Below are 7,615 nucleotides of genomic sequence, written 5' to 3' on the forward strand. Positions count from 1 at the left end.
AGATTCATTTACCAAACCATTGTTGACTACAACATTTGAGAAATTGGTGAAGAATATTGGAATGCGTCGGGTAAAAGATCTCAAATAATATTTTATATTAAGGAGAGAAATTAATACACAAGAATAGTGTATTTTTTTTCTTCGCTGGGGTTTTTGCCCCACTAGATTTTTTCCAAATAAAGTTTTAACGAGACATATTCTTTGTGTAATGGATATCTATGGGAGAGTGTTATGAAACAACTAAAGATATGAACGTCCATTTATATTCTCGGAAAGATTGATTCATGAATTCTATACAAGATTCATAGGTACATTGGATGAATTCTTTCAGTTCATTTATGGAGCTATTCAATTGATGTACTTGAACACTAAATTCATGAATGAATATTTAATAGAATTCATAAATCTTGAATTTTGTAGTACCTATATATAGAAGTATCCTGGCACCTATTTGTAACAATTTTGATCAGTTGAATTAATAGAAAATAATTCTTTATTCTCTCTACTCTCTTTACTTCTTTCACTAATATTTCAATCCCTCTTTTAGCAGTTTATTTTATTAGTTTTACAACAGGTAAATAATTTTTGAAAGCACGAATATATTCATTTAAAGTTGAGAAATCTCTTCCTTGAGTCATTTGACTTTTTCAAAAATTTGAGAATTATTATTCTTGTGTTTTCTAAGCAAAAGTGTTTTCCAACACAGACCACACATTTAAAGAAGTATTGAACCCCACTGTATCTGTGAGAACTGTTAGTAATTGTTTATATTGACTTTTGGTAAAAATTATTACCTATTAAATTCAAAATATATATGGCGATTATTGAGAAATAAATTAACAATAATTTGCGGAAGCGCACCTGAATTTATATTAACTAACATTGGTACTTGAATCCTTGGAGATTTTGGGATAATCTTTCAAGTCAACACATATTCATTGATCTCTTGAAAGAATCTTTTAATTTTTCTCTGGTATCTTTTCTGATGATGAAATATCAGGAAAGAACTATTTGTGGTACTAAAAAAATAATAAGAATATGTGTGACCCAGGGATCATGACCTTATTTATAGATAATTTTCTTATTATTTTTTGAATTTCTATTTCAACCCATCATAGAAATAAAAATTACCTTTAAATCTCTACATATTAAAGACCTACATCCTATTAAATATATTAAAGTTCAAACTATAATTGATCATTTTAATTGAATTTAACCTTATTTGACAGTCTATAACACATAATTATTCACATATAAGTCCAACATTGGATTAAAAATCTAATAATTTCTCATTTGGACTATATATGTAACTTTATAGTTACGCTTTACAATTAACCGTATGAGATTAATTTTACTGTCATTACCAAAATGTATTTACATTCAATTCGATTCATCAATTATACTCATATAGGATCAAAGTGGCTTTTGTTACAATTTCGTAATTCAACATATCAATGATCACATATGTCGATACAATTAAATAATATGAATTATGATATGGATGTAGAGCATGAAAATTTTATGCAACGCAAACTCAACATATCTATTTTCAACTAGTCCATTTTAAATTTTTATGAGATCAAATTATACCAAAATCAGAATATAAATAAATTTAAAGTTTATTTATTCATAAAATATTTTTAAAACATTAATAATAAAAAATTATTAATATCGTAAGAGCATTTAAAATAACAAATTCCGACAAAAACTAAGCATCACTTAATAGCATGGCACCCATACAATCAGCATGCTCATGAAACACTTTGAATAGCAATTCCTTAGTCAGTGGATCCGCAACCCTAGAGTTTTTCTCGATATGCTCTATCAATAATTGTTCACTCTGTACTCTTTTTTTGATAATTAGGAACTTAATATCTATAAATTTATATTTTGTCGAACTCCTATTGTTATTGAAATACTGACTTATTATCGCAAAATAATTTGAGTGATCTTTGATACCATTCACTACACGTAATTTTGTGACAAAATTTTGTAACTAAATTTTATGATTGGATGCCTCATAATAAGTTATGAATTTTGTAACCACAGTAGAAGAGATTATAAGAGACTGTTTAGCATTCTTCCAATATATGGCACCACTAGCCAGTAAGTGTATGTAGCCTGATGTTGACTTCATACTATCTTAACATCCAACATAGTTTTTTTAATTGTACTATATTGATCATCTCATCAATATCACTATTGAGAAATGATGTCATTACATTCATCTGGTGTAATTTAAAATTAAAATATGCCACTAATGTCATTACAACTCTAAAAGAATCCTTCAAAGAAATTAGAGAGAAGATTTATTTATAGTCGATGCCTTTTTTTTACGTAAAACCCTTAACGATAAGACAAGTTTTGTATCTTCCCAAGTTACCTTTAGGATTTCTCTTGGTTTTAAATATTCATTTACAACCAATGGATTTCACTCCTTCTCGCAATGAGACAAAATCTTAGATGTTATTGTCTTTTATAAATTTAATCTCTTCATTCATGATATCGATCCACTTTTGAGAAGTTGAATATTTCATGACTTGACAGAAGTTGATTGAATCATCTTTTATCAATCCAGTGTCATCCTCAAGAAAAATAATATAATTATCTGGCACTGTACTTCTGCTTTTTCTAATGAATCTTCTTAATAGCACTGATTCTTGAGGAGGTAGAATTTGTTCTTCTATAATCGTTTGTTCTTTGATATTGTCTTGATTTGTTATGTCATGATCAAGACGAAGAATAAGATCTTGAATAAAATCAATGACATTTGTAGGAATATTAACATATTTCTCTTCAAAAATAAGGCCCCTAACTGTATCTCCTCCCCCAAACTAGACATCTTCAATGAATTGGGTATTTTTCATGTCAAAAATCAATTTAGTCATGAGATCTAAAATGTGTAACTTTTTAATCTTTCAAAATATCTAATAAAATAACAACTAACCATTTTTTAATCCAATTGCTTTTTATTTGGCCGAAAGACCTTATCTCAGTTGGATATCCCCAATTATGTAAATATTTCAAACTAAGTTTCTTTCTAATTTAAAACTCATAAGGGGTTTTGATAGGTCTTAGTTGAAACTCTATTAAGAATGTATGCTACAGTCTTAAGTATTTCTCTCTATAGTGACTCTAATAAGTCTAAGGATCGAAGACAACCTAAGAGGGAGTGAATTAGGTAGTTTAAAAAAACTAGCCGAGTTGTGAGGCTCTTTTTGAGTATTTGCCCTCTTTTTCTAATAGACCACACAATGGAACAATAGATGAGAAAGCACATGTGCTTGTAAGTAGAAGAGATAAACAGTTTATATATCAAGACAGTAAGTAAAAAGAGATAGAATATCAAACCAAACGTCAAACTTCTCTTGAGTTTGAATATCACCTTATAGAGTAAATTTCTTCAAGTTGATCAACTTACAACCAATCTCTTGTGTACAAAGGAAGGATCACTTCCTCCTTACTCTAAGTTGCACTTGGTTAAGTAAGAAAGTTTTATACTCACTCGGATAACCCTCATAAGGCTACACTATTGAAGTAGTTGACTCACACTAGAAAAGCTTATTGAAAATCACACAACTAAGAGTACAAATCTTCTTAGAAGAGTATTCTCATACTTGAATCACTCCAGATTTATGTAATTTTAATGTGTAAAGTTGTCTTGAAGTGGTTGACTTTGTTCTATTTATAACAGACCAAAAAGTTTTTTAATTAATGCTACCAACGGATAGAAGGCAGCTGAAGAGTCAACTAGCCATTGGTGGTGTCGGACGTCCGGTAGGCTAGTTTTTTGCGTTCGAACGCAGGCAGTGAGTTCAAGAAGTTTTCTTGAAATATTTAGGACGTCCGGTACGTCCAGAATATGTGTCTGAAGGTATGATGTAAAACTAGGAATTCTTCTTCAATTATTTCGGACATTCGGTGATTCTAATGCTTTGCGTCCGAAGTATCGCAAAGTTTGTCGGACGTCCGATACTCAGATGTTGTACGTCCAATCGAGGTCAGTGAACTTAGAGAACTTGGCTTATCATCTTTCAGACGTCCGAGGGTGGGTTCTTCATGCATCCGAAGTTCTCAATGGTTGTCGGACGGTTGATGCAGTCTTTTTGTGCGTCTGACAGGTATTTCAGCATATGTTAGCCTTTGAACCTATTTTGCTCTATTTCTGAAAAGGTCTAATTAGAGAATATTAGTAACATCCATTTGTTTTATAATCATCAAAAGTTACGGATTGAGATAAACAATCTCCTCCTTTTTGATGTTGACAAAACAATGAATGGGGTAAAAAAGTTTTAAGTACATCCCCTCTTACTTAATACATCCAAGGAGTATTTACAACTTCCTCTCAAAATAATGTCCACTCATGATTATTCACAACACCCACTCATGTTCACTCCCCCTTAAAAAGACTCCCTCTCACATATAGATTACATATCCATATCTCTCCCTTTTTTGTCATCATTGAATCAACCAGTAAAATTATCCACATTACCAATAATGTGGTCATTATTTTACATCGTTGGCTCACCAATATTATCACCATATATTATCAGCAAGATAAAACACAACAACACCCATCCAAACCGAATTTAGCAAAACAGTAAAACGAAACATAGCAGAATAGCAACATCATCCATCCAAAATCAAAAAAAATATCAACCAGAAACTAATCTTGGCAGATAAACTGAAATAAGTAACATCCATCCAAAGCAAGGGAAAATTCCACAAAAGCAACATTCAACATAAAGGATAACTAAATAGCTTTACAGACCAGTAGAGGAGTAAAATTCTTAAGATAAAGCACACCAAATGCCTTTAAGTGCAAAAGATGCAAAAATCTACTATGAACTATTATCCTAATCATGAAGTGCAGTAGCCTAGTAGTGCCTATATGGTGATCTTGGATAATCCAGACCTTCTCCCAACTAGACGAAACTGTTCAGGATCCACTTGATCTTCGTCTTCAGTTTCTTCATCATCTTCTTCTGTTGCCTTTTCAGTAATTGGAACTTGTCCTTTATCTTTGGGGTGAGAATTGGAAGCATACACCTCTGGAGTAGTTTCAGTGCCAGGAGTATGCTCAGTTTGCTCGGTTCTTGACTTTTTTTTATGAACATTTTCATTGTCTACAGGAGTAGGAGGTACAAGTAGATTCCTTTTCTCAATGAAAGTAGCCTGCTGATCAGGTGACATGGTCATCATTAGACCATCTTCAATGAGTAGGATATATTGTTTGAGGTCCTTAAGCAAAGAGATGACCTCAGAGTTTGATGAAAATATTTGTTGGTTGACTTTCTAGGGTGAATGGTGAAAGGTGAGACATACATGGACTAATCACGAGGGATCCTAGGAGTAATAGGAGTTTCATGAAAGTTCTTTCTGCTAGACTCTGAAATAGTTTCCTTGTAACACTAATGGCTCTCAAAAAATTTCAGATTTTTCCTTTCAAAATATGCCTTTGAGAAAGCTGATGATGCACTATCTCTAGGTGACTTCCCAGTGAAGAAAATTTCAAAATGAACAAAAATAGGGGTCAAAAATTTTTCAGAAGAAACCTTCCTACGACTATCAGAACTGATTTTGAGCAAAAATTTGCACTTCACAAAGCCAAAATTAATTCTGATTTTTCAACAAAACAGTAAAACAGATAAAGCTCCATTTTGTTTGCATCAGTCTTGTGACCATCAGTGGGCACCAACAGATTTGAAATAATGGTAAAAATAATCAAGTTTGAGAACTGAGATCCTCCAATCTCGCCTCAGCAGGAGTGTTAAAATGAGTGCGAAAGTAGGTCATCAATTTAGCTAGGTGAAAGTGACAGTAAGCAGAAGGAAATTCTTCATATGAGAAGAAATTTACAATTTTTCCTTTATAACCATCTTCAATTTTGGTTTTCAAAACAGAATTGACAACATCAGGAGTTAATGTGATATCAACAGAGTTGCCTCTAAAGAAAACTCTGTGTGTGAATTATCCGTCCTAAGATTTGCAAAAAATTGATGAAGCATATCAGGGTAAAAGGTTTTGGGAATGGTCAGAAGATTAATCCATTTTTGGAATTCAAAAAACTTAATAACTGGTACGAGATCAATCTTACGAAATTCGTAAAGAATGGTAGACTCGTGACGCCCCCACTTCTCCCAAGGGCGAACCCAATGGTATCTGCGGAATGCCTGCCCAACTCTTGCCAGGATTCAAGACAATTCAAATTAAACTTAACGATACATATCCAATACTACAAGTCAAAATGAAGGAAAGTCGTTTCCTTAACTAAATATTCAAATCTTACATCATGTTCACAAAAGATACATCAAGTCCCAAAATACAACCATTAAAAGTCGACTAAACATTTACAACCTAGATTCCAATCAAAAGTATAATCTAGTCGGCTTTTCCAAAATTTTTCAATCCGACTTGTTAAGGAAAACAAACTAATGGGATGAGTCAATACTCAGTGAGGCCAAGAAGCACACATGCAAACACATAATCCAAATAGCCACAAATTACATAGTAAGTAAAGCTATAAAATTCGAATAGGAAAAATAAACAGAAATAATTCAAGGATACTGTAGCTCTCAGGAGCTAAATTCCACGTAGTCGAGTCGAAATCTTGATCACATCTCACGTTGACACTCCGTCAACCACATAAGTATCAAATCCGTAGACACACCATTTTTCTTCGAATCCGATCACCGTTACACCTCCTTACTGGGCCCGCTCATCAAATTTTTGATAATACTCGAGTATATCATGGCAATACTGCACGAGTAATGCCAAGCAAGATCTCTCCAATAGATCATACTCTACGAATATCTCATGGTTGGCTAAGCTTATCGACCAAGTCCATGCTGGCTCGATTCGCAAAGTTAACCAACAAGTTTGGGCGTCCCCCGAATACGAATACAAGTCGATGAGCAACGATCAAACCGACGATTTCAAAAAGGAACAACAAATACAAATCACATATACGAATCACATCCACATTACTATGTACAAATCGGATATGCATTCACATACCAAAATACGAATATAATTTCATTTGAAAGAGAATGAGTGTGATAAAGTACACACTTGTCATAAAATTTCAAATTCACACAACGGATAAGAAACAATTAACCACTTAGCAACAAATTCATGCACTTGACACTCACCAATCGAAACAAGGGAGTAAGTGCTTAAACGAGCCTTTAGGTGTTCACCTCGAGATCCTCTTGAAGGTCTCCTTGAGCACCTGAGCAAATAGTAATTGTCTATTATACATTATCGCTTAAAACCCCTAATTATCGAGGAAGATTGCACACTTATACAATCTAAGAAAATTTCACGAAAATGAGTCTTAATTACTTGTAAATTGAGGCTCAAAAACGGGGTGTTGAAACACAAGCAAAATCTGATTTTTATTTTTGAAATGAAGTGTAAAACGGTTTAGTAATATCGAAGGAAAATAGAGAGTTCGCAACCCTCAAATTCCTTTAAGTTCGGAAATTTCAGATTTATCACCCATACTTTAAAAAATCGTACCTCATTCTCTACAAGTCCAAAATTGGAAAACTTGGTGCCATTAGAAACTACTTCCGAAGTACTAAAAGTTTCTAGAAGACACTTTTCCATGATT

This window comes from Coffea arabica, chromosome 10c (assembly GCF_036785885.1).
Source record: "Coffea arabica cultivar ET-39 chromosome 10c, Coffea Arabica ET-39 HiFi, whole genome shotgun sequence".
Classification (NCBI taxonomy): Eukaryota; Viridiplantae; Streptophyta; class Magnoliopsida; order Gentianales; family Rubiaceae; genus Coffea; species Coffea arabica.